General features: G+C 44.6%; 1 protein-coding gene across 2 annotated transcripts in view; it reads right to left on the bottom strand.

Annotated features, from left to right (window-relative positions):
* SPG21 (SPG21 abhydrolase domain containing, maspardin) overlaps positions 1-6,421 on the bottom strand; it is a 27,873-nt gene extending 21,452 nt beyond the window's left edge. Inside the window, exons 1-2 of one of the 2 annotated variants that reach the window (XM_023220839.1) lie at positions 6,150-6,289; positions 5,121-5,316 (exon numbers count right to left, since the gene is read on the bottom strand). The gene's annotated coding sequence lies outside the window, so the exon portion shown is untranslated. Of the gene's footprint in view, positions 1-5,120; positions 5,317-6,149 lie in introns of both variants that reach the window. The other variant, XM_023220838.2, reaches the window with a different exon arrangement.
* Between the last annotated feature and the right edge of the window lie 9,305 nt (positions 6,422-15,726).

Here is a 15,726-nt window from a genome sequence, read left to right on the forward strand (position 1 = left end):
TTTGAGACGGAGTCTCGCTCTGTCACCCAGGCTGGAGTGCTGTGGCCCGATCTCAGCTCACTGCAAGCTCCGCCTCCCGGGTTCACGCCATTCTCCGGCCTCAGCCTCCCGAGTAGCTGGGACTACAGGCGCCCCCACGTCGCCCGGCTAGTTTTTGTAGTTTTTAGTAGAGACGGGGTTTCACCGTGTTAGCCAGGATGGTCTCGATCTCCTGACCTCGTGATCCGCCCGTCTCGGCCTCCCAAAGTGCTGGGATTACAGGCTTGAGCCACCGCGCCCGGCTCGCTTTTTTTTTTTTTTTTTTGAGACAGTCTCACTCTTGTTGCCCAGGCTGGAGTGCAGTGGTGCAATCTCGGCTCACTGCATCCTCCACCTCCTGGGATTCAAGTGATTCTCCTGCCCCAGCCTCCTGAGTATCTGGGACTACAGGTGCCCACCACCACACCCAACTAATTTTTGTATTTTTAGTAGAGATGGGGGTTCACCATGTTGGCCAGGCTGGTCTCAAACTCCTGACCTCAGGTGATCCACCCCCTCAGCCTCTTAAGGTGCTGGGATTACAGGAGTGAGCCACCGTGCCGGGCTACCGGAAGAGCTTTTAAAGAAATTATTCCAACGCTCTTAGTTCTTCCAGAAAAGGAATCTGGTCTAGAAAATTTAAATGACTTACCCGAGATCACATGGCAATGCTAGGACCAGATGTGAGACAGCCTTTTCTGACACCATCCTTCCTGCCTTAGTTCTCAACTGCAATACCATCAGCTATCTTTTGACATTACCTTAAGAATCCCTTTAATAAAGATGCTCCTGTCTGATTATAGGGATAGTCCATGCTAGAGAAAGGAGTTGATGTTTTTTGACTTTTTTAATTTTTGAGACAGAGTCTTGCTCTGTTGTCCAGGCTGCAGTTCAGTGGCACAATCACAGCTCACTGCAGCCTTGACCTCTGAGGCTCAAGCGATTATCCCAACCTCAGCCTCCTGAGTAGCTGAGACAATGGGCGCACACCACCATGACAGGCGAATTTTGTATTTTTTGTAGAGATGGGGGCCTCCCTATATTGCCCACACTGGTCTCGAATTCCTGGGCTCAAGCAATCCTCCCATCTCACCTCCCAAAGTGCTGGGATTACAGGTGTGAGCCACCACACCCAGCCTAGAGAAAGAAGTTTAAATTAAGCCTGCTTCCTGATACATTCACAATACACCATAAATCTCAACTGTACACCATATTTGCTCAACTGTAACTGCACATAACCAGAAATTCACATGTAGTTCCTTCTTTTTTTTTGAGACACAGTCTCACTCCGTCGCCCAGGCTGGAGTGCAGTGGCACAATCTTGGCTCACTGCAACCTCCGCCCTCCGAGTTCAAGAGATTCTCCTGCCTCAGCCTCCCGAGTGGCTGGGATTAAAGGCTCTTGCCACCGTGCTCGGCTAATTTTTTGTACTTTTAGTAGAGACAGGGTTTCACCATCTTGGCCAGGCTGGTCTTGAGCTCCTGACCTCGTGATCCACCCGCCTCGGCCTCCCAAAAAGTGCTGGGATTACAGACATAAGCCACCGTGCCCGGCCTACATGTAGTTCTTAATACAAAATACAGACAAATTTGTCACTCATATGGACATGATTAAAAGTTACACAAGGTCCTCTGAAAGATCCATAATGTAAACCTGAAGGCACTATAAGTAGCAACAAAATGAAACATTCGCCTTTGGGAAAAAATGTGTAGTCTTTTGTTGTGAGCTTAGTGACTTCTGGTTTTCATAGCTCTGTGATCTTAGATAAGTCTTGATCCTTTTGGAGTTTGTTTTCTCATCTATGACTCTGTTACCACTGTGTCCCCAAAGCTCAGATCAGTGCTTGGCACATAGCAGGCATTATCTGTTGATGAAATGAATAACTACATTCTAAGAAGAATGAACTGGGCCATCCTAACCCTGGCATCTGTGAGCTTTGGTCTAGCTGAACATCCTCAACTAAAAGGCTGCCCCTCTTTGCTCAGGCATCTGTGCTATGTCATAACAGGAAACTGAAATTATAGTTCCCTGTTGCAGATTCTTATTGCCAAGTGAGGAAATTCCACCAGGAAGAATTCAAATATTTGCTTTGTACCACTTCCTCTACCTCAAGAGCAAGCCTTGATCGTAGCACGGCTAACATGAGGTTGAGACTCCAGGACCTAACTCCTGGGCTGACTCCGAACTGTTGTTTTAGAGGGAGTTCTCTGGACTGGCAAGGAACAGGGATTCTAAACTCAGTGGAACTCTTCCTTGGTGGCCCTCGAGACCTGCTCCCTCAGGAACACAGAGCCCTCAGTAGACTCAACTGTGACCTTGGAGACGTACTAAGCTGAACCCCGAGGAGACAGCAGATGTAGACATTCCAACACTAAACTTGATTTACAACCTTGACATTGTGATAATGGTCTCTCCTCTCAAAGCTAAGATGGTAATTTTAGAGAAGTCTGTTAAAATCGTAAGTTGCTTCAAAGTACTAAGAAAATCATCATCCAGTCTTACACTGAAACTTAGTGTGCACAGATAGTTATTCATACTGAAATAAATAAAATAATTCTTTGTATATCCATTTTATCTTAAATATTAATATGTTAAGGCCAGGCACAGTGGCTCACGCCTGTAATCCCAGCATTTTGGGAGGCTGAGGTGGGCGGATCAGGAAGTCAGGAGTTCAAGACCAGCCTGGCCAAGATAGTGAAACCCCGTCTCTACTTAAAATACAAAAATTAGTCTGGTGTGGTGGCACGCGCCTGTAGTCCCAGCTACTTGGGAGGCTGAGGCAGGAGAATCACTTGAACCCAGGAGGCAGAGGTTGCGGTGAGCCAAGATCGTTCCACTGCACTCCAGCCTGGGTGACAAAGCGAGACTCCATCTCAAAAAAACAAAAAAAAATTAATATGTTAAAAAGTTTTGCCAGGCGCGGTGACTCACGCCTGTAATCCCAGCATTTTGGGAGGCTGAGGCAGCTGGATCACCTGAGATCAGGAGTTCAAGACCAGTCTGACCAACATGGCGAAACCTCTTCTCTACTAAAAATACAAAAAAAATTAGCCAGGCATGGCAGTGGCCGCCTATAATCCCAACTACTCGTGAGGCTGAGGCAGGAGAATCGCTTGAACCCAGGAGGCGGAGGTTGCAGTGAGCCAAGATTGCACTCCAGCCTGGATGACAGAGTGAGAGTCCATCTCAAAAAAAAAAAAAAAAAAATCTAAGCCATTTTAAGTATAGGCTTTCTCTAAGCTGATTATAACTTTTAATTGAAAGCAACTAGCACATATACTTAATTCTGGAATATTTTCTACCTGGACAGACTTGAAATACTCCTATATCATCTAAATACTTCTTAATGGAGACATTTCCTAGTAATGCATTATTAGAAACAATCTACTCTAAAGGAGGGAAAATAAAAAACATGTTTAGCAAATAACATCTACTTAACAGATTTATAAAACACCTTAGCTAACTAAAGCCAGAAAGTGTGCTTCTAGAGTCACAAAATGGGATAAAATAAAACATTCATAGCTTTGGAATCAGTTGTAATGCACAAACCAAACCACCATACAAATTCACATACACAGGCACACATATTCACGCGGTCATCCTCTTCTTTCCCATAGCAGTAAATAGAAAGATGTTCCTTACCAACAGTCTTCAGAATAATTCACAACCACTTCACTACGCCAATGTGTTAAAAGTAATCTTACAAGATGGAGAGATTGCACTCCGCTGTGACTAAATTTTTGTAGAGACAAGTAATTTTAACACTTGTGCTAGTTTGGCAGTACACGAAAGGTAAAATGGATACCAAATGTTGCATCTGACCAACTGACGTCTAAGGAAAAAAAGATCACTGCTGCAAAGGGAAAGCAGCTGTGAGTGGTATGAATAGGAAAGTTTGTTCTCCTAGCTCTCTTTCATCCACCAAGGGGGTATACTTTTACAAGTCATAACAGAAATATTCTGTATATGGCAAAGGTTAACTGAGATTGTGACCAAACTGGTTAGTACTGAATAAGAAAGAATGTGGACCATGAGCTCAAAACTGATTTGATCTCTCATGATTTTGTTCCTCACAAAAACAAAAGCACCTGTTCATGCTGGTGGGAAAAGGGCCACAATATTAGCCTCAATCTTGCCTAAGGAAACCCCTCTTCAGGGTGTGCTGTGGACTCCCTGTCTTCTCTGGCCCTTGTGCTGCTGGACAATAAAAACTGCCAGTTGTGGCTGGGTGCGGTGGCTCACACCTATAATCCCAGCACTTTGGGAGGCTGCGGGGGCGGGGGGGGGGGGGGGGGGATCACCTGAGGTCAGGAGTTCGAGACCAGCCTGGCCAACATGGTGCAGCCCCATGTCTACTAAAAACACAAAATTAGCCGGGCTTGGTGGCACATCCCTGTAATCCCAGCTAAGCAGGAAGCTGAGGCAGAAGAATCACTTGAACCCAGGAGGCAGAGGTTGAGGTGAGCCGAGATCGCATCATTGCACTCCAGCCTGGGCAACGAGAGCGAAACTCCATCTCAAAAAAACAAACAAAACAACAACAACAACAAAAAAAACAAATTAGCTGGGCGTGGTGATGGGCGCCTGTAATCCCAGCTACTTAGGAGGCTAACTAAGGCAGGAGAGCTTGAACCTGCGTGGCGGAGGTTGCAGTGAGCTGAGATCGCACCACTGCACTCCAGCCTGAGTGACAGAGTGAGACTCTGTCTCAAAAAACAAACAAACAAACAAAAAACCTGCCAGTTGTGACTATGCCCCTATCGCTCAGGGCTTCAACAGAACCTGCCACTTTAAAGTCAACAAAATCACCTTTATCAATGTTTAAGTCACATAACCAGCATAACTAGTCAGAGGTTTCTGCTACTTTATTTCAATCTATAGTTGACATGCATTATGGACAATCCGTGATTATAAATATTAGCCATGACAAAATATTGGAAGCTGAGAGTCTCTGGGCAATGCAACTGGCTTTTTAATGCACCTGTCCATCCCTCACCACAGAAGTACACAGCTATCTTTTTCTTAGATCTCTTCAGGGGAGAGCTATCCCTCTTTTCTTCATTGCATTATCTCTAAACCTTACAGGAGGAAAAGCTGCCTACCTGATATCTGTGACATCTCTTCTCACGCTCTTGGTATAAAAGCTTTTGGAATTTGGACACAGCTTATTAAGTTACTCCTCAGTGGCTGGGCGCGGTGGCTCACGCCTGTAATCTCAGCACTTTGGGAAGTCGAGGCGGGCGGATCACGAGGTCAGGAGATCGAGACCATCCTGGCTAACACGGTGAAATCCCCTCTCTACCGAAAATACAAAAAATTAGCCGGGCGTGGTGACCGGCGCCTGTAGTCCCAGTTACTCGGGAGGCTGAGGCAGGAGAATGGCGTGAACCCGGCAGACGGAGCTTGCAGTGAGCCGGGATTGGGCCACCGCACTCCAGCCTGGGTGACAGAGCGAGACTCCGTCTCAAAAAAAAAAAAATTAAAAAATAAAAAAGTTATTCCTCAATTTGTTGAATATTTGTGCCAAAAGGAGCTGAACCAGTGTAGGTGGAGACAAAGGAAGCATCATAAATGTCTAACTTACAACTCCCCAGGAAAACGAGAAGAGGAAAAATGAGACACTCCGGTCCCGCTCTGTTCCTCATCCCCTGTTCACAAACCTCACGCCTGGCCCACACTCAGCAACAACAAAGACATCTGTCACTTTCAGGCCGAGGTGCTGTCTCCAAAATTACTGACCTCTGCTCAGAGTTCTTAAAAGTTTGCTGAGAAAAAAAAAAAAATGTTCCTGGGCTGCAGTCGTGTAGCCCGAGGATGGGTTTACAGGAGGATGCCCCCGGTTAAGCCCTCTGTCGCCCCCACCTCCCGCTGGAGACACACACAGCTCCCCGCCAGTCCCACTGGTGACAGCCACACAAAGGCAGGGTCACAAGCACACCGACCACCCCACAGCCCACACTCGGCCCCAGACACACACTCACAAGGGCACGTGATCACGTGAGTGGTCACATGGACCGGCCCACTCAGAACATACAAAGTCACAGCAATCAAAGCAGCCACGCGCCATACACACACCTACAACCCCGCATACCGCACACCCAGCCGCTTCCCGGGTCTTCGCCCACCCTCACCTGCCGTGGCCGCCCCCACGTCCCTTCCCCTCCTTCCAGAGGCCGCTCTTCGCTCCAGTACGAGCGCGGGCCGTGGAGGCGGCTGGGCCCCGGTCGGGGCGGGCGACCAAGCGCTCGGGACCCGCGGGCGCAGCAGGCCGTGCGGAAAGAGCAGGAAGCCGGCCTCTGAGGGGCGGGGCGCGTGGCCGAGCGAGCTCGGGCCGGCGCGCTCCCCACTCCCGAACCGCCGCTCAGCAGGCGCGAGACTCCCGCTTCCGGGTTCTGAGGGGGCGGGGCCACGTCGCGAGGAAGGGGCGGTGCTGCGTGGCTCCGGCGGTCGCCACGGCGATGGGAGCGGGGGGGCGGCTCCGTGGGATCCTCGGCGGCTGCGGGCGTTGGGAGAGGGCTGAATTACCTGTGGGTCAGCCCTGGTTCTCCTGTCTGACCTGCGTACCCAGGAGGAGGGGGCGCCTGGCCCCTTGGGATCCGTTTCTGCTTTCAGTTCACGTTTTGTCTGTCGTATACAGCTTTGGAGGGACACCTTTGGGTTCCAGGCTTTGGTGAACAGAACTTTGTATACTCTTCTCTTAGGAACATTTTTTTTCCTTTGGCACAATCATAGACGCTCTCCGTTAGTCTTCCACTCAAAGCCGCCACTTCCCTTTTGACGTTCTGGGGATTTCTGGGAACGTACGCCCACCCATCTTCCTCTTCCTGCATCACTTTTCCCTTAAAATCAGAGAGAATATTAATACACTTAGAATCATTGTTCTTAAGGTGTTGCAAACGTCAACGTCTTAAGGTGTTGCAGACGTCACGACTCTTTTTTTTTTTTTAGTAAAATATTTCTGAAATTATGATAAGGTGAATAACATGTAAATCTCCTTGTTTTGAATTTTTTTTAGGGATCCTGCAATAAGGTCCTGTTGAAAGTGCTTCTCTCTAATATGTTTTAGGGAAGCTTGTACCCTGTTTTAGGGCCTGTAGACTTTGCCCTTACCTAGGCAACTGTTTATGGGATTAAGGTCAGGGAAGATTCCAACTAAATTGCATCCTACTTATCACTTTTGTCCCCTGGCTCAGGAACCTTGGGTTCCACTCTAGAACTTTGACAAATCCCAAAAGCATTTCCCAAGAGCACGGCGACATACTTACCTTTTTCTTTTTCTTTCTTTCTTTTTTTTTCTCTAAATCACTTCTTTCGGAGTTGCAAGTCAGTCGCAGGAAGTCATCTTTTATTGTAAGCACCACATAGATGTATAGAGCATGTTTCCATGGAGTATTTTAACTTGGGGGCCTTTTCTCCAATATTTGGAATCGTTCCATGGGTGGAATAATTTGCAAACTACTGGTTGTCTGTGAAACTGGTTATGGATATTCATTACATTAGTTGCCTATTTTCCCAGGTGGTCTCGAAGCTTCAATCTAGAGCAAAGGGAATAGAGTGATTCAACCAGTGAGTTAGCACATGATTAGCGCATAAATAATAGATACTGAATGTATATTGATTGTAATCCCAGCACTTTGGGAAGCCAAGGTAGATGGATCGCTTGAGCCCAGGAGTTCAAGACCAGCCTGAGCAACATGGGAGACCCTGTCTCTACAAAAAAATACAAAAATTAGCTGGGCATGGTGGCGCACGCCTGTAGTCCCAGCTACTCAGGAGGCTGAGATGGGAGAATCTGTTAAGCTCAGAGGTCGAAGCCACTGCACCACACCCTAGGTGACAAAGCGAGAGACCTCGTCTTCACCACCAAAAAAGTATATTGAATGAATAAATGAGTGGAATAAATAAATGTATCCACATTTCCTCATTTATTCCTAAAACTGTATTCCTTAGACCCCACATCCCTAGCCCTCACTTAGTAACAGCTTTAATGAGACCTAATCTGTGGATATGCCCATATGTTAAAAGTCATTGTTCTGTTAGTGTGGTAGTAAACTTTAACTTGACAATTGATAATAAAAAAAAAACACTATGCAGATACATTTTGTTACATATCAACTTTTATTACAATGTAGACCAATCCAAAAACAATAAACGTTTTAATTGTTTCAGAAAGGGAACCCATGGTCATGTTTATGTCCTCAGTTGTTCCATAACACATGGCAAGCACATTGTCCATTTCCTAATCCCAACAAAGAATATTTAATATCTGTGAATTCCAGTCGAATTGCAATGCACAAATGCAGGCAGCAAACTTTTGATTCAGGCAGATCCCAGTGCAGGCTGACCTGGTGGACATGGCTGTAAGGATTTGCAGCTGTTGTGGCTGGGGTCTGCCAAATGGTTCCCACAGCACAATTCATCTGTGAGAATCTCACAGAAAAATTGGAATGTTCACAAAATATGCTGTGAACACCAAGCAAAGTAAACAGATGGCCAGCTGGCTCTCATAATTGCCCAAACCCAAGCTCTGTCCCTCTTAATTTATCTTTTCACAGGATAATATTTGTTTCAAAACACACAAAATAATCCCAGATCCAGAAAGATCTCTGTGCATGTGTATACATAAGTGAATGCACTTTTTTTCTTTTTCTTTTTCTTTTTTTTTTTTTTTTTGAGACAGAGTCTTGCTCTATCTCCAGGCTGGAATGCAGTGGCACATCTCGGCTCACTGCAACCTCCGCCTCCTAGGTTCAATCAAATCTCCTCCCTCAGCCTCCTGAGTAGCTGGGTCTACAGGTGCCCGCCACCACACCCAGCTAATTTTTGTATTTTTAGTAGAGACAGGGTTTCACCATGTTGGCCAGGATGGTCTCCATCTCTTGACCTCGTGATCCGCTCGCCTCAGCCTTCCAAAGTGCTGGGATTACAGGCGTGAGCCACTGCGCCCGGCCGTGAATGCACTTTTTTAAATGTTTGGAGAGATATGTACCAAGCAGCAGAGTGATTACCTCTGAGGAAGGAACTGGGGATGGAGGGAATGGTGAAGAACTTTGACTTTGGATTTAATAGTTGAGTTTATATTAAAATGTATTCATATATTATCTGTTTGATCAAAACAATTAAAAGCAGCCAGGCTCAGTGGCTCACACCTGTAATCCCAGCAATGAGGGAGGCCCAGGCAGGTGGATCTCCTGAGGTCAGGAGTTCGAGACCAGCCTGGCCAACATGGCAAAACCCTCGTCTCTACTAAAAATATAAAAATTAGCCGGGTGTGGTGGTGGTGGTGCACACCTGTAATCCCAACTACTCAGGAGGCTGAGGCAGGAGAATCACTTGAACCCACCTGGGCAGCGGCGGTTGCAGTAAACTGAGATCATGCCACTGCACTCCAGGCTGAGTGACAGAGTAAGACTCTGTCTCAAATAATAATAATAATAATAATAATAATAATAATAATAATAATAAAAAGCAACTATATTTCTGTAATTCCTCTGCTATAAATCCTTCAATAACTCCCCACTGCCTTCAAGCTAAAGTTCAAGGTATGCAGAGTAGAGCAGGTCTGGCTCTTGACTCAGCTCTCTGTGGGGCCAACATGCTCTAGTCGTACCAACTGCTTGAAGGGCCCCAGACACCTCCTGATGTCTCAGGAGGCCTCTAGACTTTTGTATATGTGCTTCCTTCCACTTAGAATGTCTCCCTCCACCGCACCCATTAGAGTGAAAACTTTTATTTTACCCCCAGGAACCATGGATGTGTAAAAAAGTGAAAGAGAAACAAAACACTTGGTTTTTCAGACTAATACTAATTCTTGGAATACCATCCCTTTAAAGCTTTACAGGGTACAGTCGACTGCAGTGTTATATACCAAATTATGCTGAGACCCAAGATTGAAAATGAATGCTATTTCCTCATTGCCAGACCAAGTCTATGTAAAATGTATGCTGCACTGGATTGGAGGAATCAGACACGAAGTGGGTATTCAGGAACTGGCTTGGAAAAATGCTGATGTAGCTATATTAGAGGTTACTACCTAAAGGCATTATCAAACAGCAGTTATATATAGTTATTTGTAATTAATAATGTATTGGTTGTCATCTGGGAGTTCAGAAACCTGAGTTTTATCCTTGAACAAAACATTTCCTCTGCTAGGTCTGGTTTCCTTCTCTGTAAAATGAGGCCAAGGTTAAACTAAATTATCTGTAAGGTCTTTCCAATTCTAAGATTTTAGATTTTTATAAATTTCTAAGAGATATGTTAAAGACTCTTTACAGCCGGGCGCAGTGGCTCATGCCTGTAATCCCAGCACTTTGGGAGGTTGAGGCGGGTGGATCACCTGAGGTCGGGAGTTCAAGACCAGCCTGAGCAACATGGAGAAACCCTGTCTCTACTAAAAATACAAAATTAGCCGGGGTGGTGGCACATGCCTGTAATCCCAGCTACTCGGGAGGCTGAAGCAGGAGGATCGCTTGAACCCGGGAGGTTGCGGTGAGCCAAGATCGCACCATTGCACTCCAGCCTGGGCAAAAAGAGTGAAACTCCATCTCAAAAAAAAAAAAGAATCTTTACAGCAGCCTTTCCTCAAAGCTGCCCTTCTCTGATAATATTCCTCCTCCTACTTGCTTCCAATCAAACTAAAAAATAAACAAAAACGAAAAACAAAAAAAAACAGAAACAAAACAGCCTGCACACAAAAAAGCTTATTTAATGGAAACAGTATTTTAATTTCTCAGAAAAGTTAATGTTTGTCCATTAACTTTTTAGAATAAAAGTTTCTAAGCAAAGGTACCACATTTTTTGTATTATCTGCCAACCTAGCATCTCAATGTTTCAACAATGTAAATAATTAACATAAATAACAATGGATAATCTACCTTCTGGAAGAAGAGCAGCAATAAAAATTAGTGGAAAGCGAGAGCTGCACTTTTTTACTACAAAAAATAGCTTCTATCTGTAGGGTCTTAGAGAAGTTTATGAATCTTAGAGGTAAAAAAAGACAGTGATTAGCTGGACAGGGCGGTGCATACTTGTAGTCCCAGCTATTTGGGAGGTTGAGGCAGGAGGATACTTGAGCCCAGGAATTTGAGGCTATGTGCATGATGATTGTGCCTATGAATAGCTACTGCACTCCAGCCTGGACAACGTGGTAAGATCCTGTCTCTCTTAAAAAAAAAAAAAAAAAAAAAAAAAAAAAGACTGATGAAATAGTAACTAAAATAAAATATTTTTGAAATTGTCTAGCATAGTACGTGCATATAATGGGCATTCAACTGGCATGTGTTCCCATTTCTTTGTTTCTGAGCACCAAAGCCAAACACATTAAATTCCCTAATCAAGGATAAAAATATTTGCAAATGGACGCATGGTGGTAGTAGATTGGTTAGGCACACCGACTGGAATCTAGGTTACCAGGGCATACATTCCAGCTCCACCACTGACTGACTATTTAAAATTCTGGGAAAATGAGGATCAATAACAGTACCTACTTCACTGGGTTATTGTAGAGATAAAATGGGACAGTCCAGGTCAAGTCTTTACACACATGGCTAGCCCTCAAAAAATGTTAGCTAATAATAGTGATATTGAGAATCTACTGTGTTTCTTCAGACACTGTGCTAGATGACTTATTTCTTTTTTTCTTTTCCTGTTTTTTTTTTTTTTTTTTTTTTGAGACGGAGTCTCGCCCTGTTGCCGGGGCTGGAGTGCAGTGGCCGGATCTCAGCTCACTGCAAGCTCCGCCTCCCGGCTTTACGCCATTCTCCTGCCTCAGCCTCCCGAGTAGCTGGGACTACAGGAGCCCGCCACCTCGCCCGGCTAGTTTTTTGTATTTTTTAGTAGAGACGGGGTTTCACCGTGTTAGCCAGGATGGTCTTGATCTTCTGACCTCGTGATCCACCCGTCTCGGCCTCCCAAAGTGCTGGGATTACAGGCTTGAGCCACCGCGCCCGGCCTCCTTCCTGTTTATTTTTTTTTTGAGATGGAGTCTCACTCTGTCATCCAAGGTGGAGTGCAGTGGCTTGATCTCGGCTCACTGCAACCTCTGCCTCCCGGCTTCAAGCCATTCTCCTGCCTCAGCCTCCTGAGTGGCTGGTATTACAGGCATGCACCACCATGCCCAGCTAATTTTTGTATTTTTAGTAGAGATAGGGTCTTGCCATGTTGGCCAGGCTAGTCTCGAACTCCTGACCTCAAGTGATCCTCCCGCCTAGACCTCCCAAAGTGCTGGGATTATAGGTGTGAGCCACCATGGCTGGTCAAGTATATTATTTCTATTCTTCATGACAATACTTGCAAAGTAGGTACAATTTTAATTTCATGGATAGGGCAATACATGGAGAGGCTCAGTAACCAGCCTAGGTTTACAATCAGTGACAGGGCTAGGCTCATGCTAGCTTTGTTGACTCTAAGACTCTGCCCCTCAAAGTCATATATTTTCACCTTGAAATTGTTTGATAAATATAAAGAAAAATAGTGAAAATAGGTTGAACTGACTTAAATACAAAGTATAAAGCAACAAACATCCTTTCGGTAGCTATTCTCGAGAACTCAATTTTATGCTCAGAAATGTTCGTTTTGTCCTCCAGACCAAATGAAGAATCAAATCCTTCTTTAAAACAAAATCTCCTGTAGTCTTCGGGTTCTAATCCTGGTATTATCACTACCTAGCTGTTGCTAGGCCCCTGTTTCATCATCTCTAAAAAGAAATTTTGAATTATATAGGTCCTTCCCCTACTTGAAAATTCTTTTGCTCCTATTGGTCTAAAGACATTTCCAATAGTATAAAAGTTCCTGTAAAAACTGCAAATAGAGCTACCATATGATTCAGCAATCCCACTACTGGGCAGTCATCCAAAGAAAGGGAAATCAATATATCAAAGAGACATCTGCATGCTCATGTTTATTGCAGCAGTAGCCTCAATAGCCAGGATATAGAATCAACCTAAGTGTCTAACAACTGATGGATGGATAAAGAAAATGAGGTATATATACACAATGGAATACTAGTCAACCATAAAAAGAATGAAATCCTGCCATTCAAGGCAACATGAATGGAACTGTAGGACATAATTCTCAGGGTCCTCCAGAGAAACAGAACCATCAAGATGTATATGTAGAGAGAAAGATTTATTACAAGGAATTGGCTCACGTGATTATGGAGGCTAAATCCCCAAATCTGCAGTTGGTGAGCTGGATAAATAAGTGAAATAAACCAGGAACAGAAAGTTAAACACTGTATGGTCTCATTCATATATGGAAGCTTAAATGAAGCTGATCTCATAGAAGTAAAAAGCAGTCATAGAGGTTATTAGAGGCATGAAAGGGGAGGGGAAAGGAAGGGTTAGAGAGAGATTTATTAAAGGACGCAAAACTACAACTAGATAAGAGGAACAAGTTCTAGTGTTGTATAGCACTGTAGGATGACCACAGTTAACAACAATGTGTATTTTCAACTAGCTACGAGAGGATGGATATTGAATGTTTCCTGCACAAGAAATGATAAATGTTTGAGATGACTGATATCTAATTACATTGATCTGATCCCCTCACATTATGAAATATATCAAAGCATCACAATGTACTCCATAAATACATACAGTTATTATGTGTCAATAAGAAATCAAAATAAATAAAGGCATCTTCTTCTACAAGCTGTTGCTACCATTCAGAGAAGAAAATGTTGTAGGCCCAAAGAAGGGATTATAGTAGCATTTGACTGTGGTGATGTATCAGTCAGCGTTCTTCAGGGAAACAGAACCATCGGGGTGTATACATATATAGAAAGAGATTTATTATATGGAATTGGCTCATGTGATTATGGAGTTTAAATCCCAAAATCTATAGTTGGCAAGCTGGAGACCCAGGAGAGCTGATGGTATAGTTCCAGCCAAAAAGCCAGCAGGCTGGAGACCTATGAAGAGCTGATTTTCAGTTCAAATCTAAAGGAAGGGTAAAAACCAATATCCCAGCTCAAAAGCAGTCAAGCTGGAGGAGTTCCCTCTTATTCAGCCTTTTTATTCTATTCAGGCCTTCAACTGACTGGATGAGGCTCATCCACATTAGGGGGGCCATCAGCTTTACTGAATCCTTTGATTCAAATGTGTGGGGTTTCTGGTTTGGTTTGTTTTTGAGAGAGGGTCTCACTCTGTCATTCAGGCTGGAATGCAGTGGCACAATCTCACTGCACCGCAGCCTCGACCTCCTGGGCTCAAGCAGTCCTCCTACCTCAGCCTCCCAAGTAGCTGGGACCACAGGCATGCGTCACCATGCTTAGCTAACTTTTGTATTATTTGTAGACAGGGTTTTGCCATGTTGCTCAGGCTGGTCTTGAACTCTTAGACTCAAGTGAGCTGCCTGCCTCAGCCTCCCAAAGTGCTGGGATTGTAGGCATGAGCCACCATGCCTGACGTGATTCAAATGTTCATCTCATCCAGAAGCAGCTTCACAAACACACCCAGAATAATGTTTGACTAAATGTCTGGGCACCTGATGGCCCAGTCATTGACATAATATTAACCACAGATGACAACAATAGCTACCATTTATTGAGGGTCTCCTGTATGCCAGGCACTTCCCAGATGTATTTCTATTCTGCAAGGCAGGTATTACACATGTTTTTAAACTGAGAAATCAGTTTTAAAACTTTCAGCAACTTGTCCTGAGTCACTCAACTAGTAACTAGCAAGAAAATTTGGTTTTGAGTCTGATGCAAAGCATATGTTTTTCAGCAATGACAAGAACCAAAATAGAAACATCTTGCATAAGGAGGCAATGTATTTGCAAATACATCCTTTTAACTAAAGCATAAAGTAGACTGTGTTCTACCTTCCTGGGAGGACTCTGGACTCTGGGCCAACACGTAGCTCAGATTAACATGCATCTCTTATGCTAGTTAAAACTATCACTGCTCTAGCAGAAAAATTATTTGATGAGTGTGGTAAAATGCAGAGTCCCAGATGCAGAGATTCTGACTCAATGTCTGTATTAGAGGCCAGGAACCTACTCCAGGTGATTCTGGTTCAGATGAGAAACGCTACTCAGTCACACTGAATTGTTGTTTCTACAGGGGCCTGAACAAAGAGCAAGTCATATGGCTTCCTGATGCCTGTCTGGGATGTGCATCATTTACTTTCTTGAAGAAATGGGCTGCCAACTTGAAGATGGCATTTCCATACGTGGTGTTTATCCTCCAGTTCCAGGATGAGCTTGAGGCTCCCTGGATGGGGAACTGCACACTGTAGGATGGGCCTTGCACTCTTACCTTAAGATTTCAGATGCATGAAAGGTATTTCATACAGTCCTAGGTATACCAACTGTGCCAGTCATGATGACCAATTTCACAGCCCCTTATGCTGCTTTTTCTGCAGAGTGGAATCAATGGATTGGGGTGGGCCTCGACTCACAGTCTGGCTAAGGACTAGTTGTGGTCTGACACAAAAGGTTCTATCTGGCAAGGGCAATGGTAATTGGTTAGAGAGTCAGACAGGCTCCACCCAGAATGTGGGGTGGCAGAGCTGAGGCCATTAACCAGTAGGTAGTAAGAGATCAAAACTGCTAAGTAGACATATGTCATCAGAGAAACTATGGGGAACGGCAGGCAGGGAGTGACAGTAACCAAAGGAAACCTCCGAGTTTCGTTCTCTCTGTCTCTCTCTTCTCTCTCTCTCTTCTTTTCTTTTTTTGAGACAGACTTTTGCTCTTGTTGCCCAG

Source organism: Piliocolobus tephrosceles, chromosome 6 (genome assembly GCF_002776525.5).
Source record: "Piliocolobus tephrosceles isolate RC106 chromosome 6, ASM277652v3, whole genome shotgun sequence".
Classification (NCBI taxonomy): Eukaryota; Metazoa; Chordata; class Mammalia; order Primates; family Cercopithecidae; genus Piliocolobus; species Piliocolobus tephrosceles.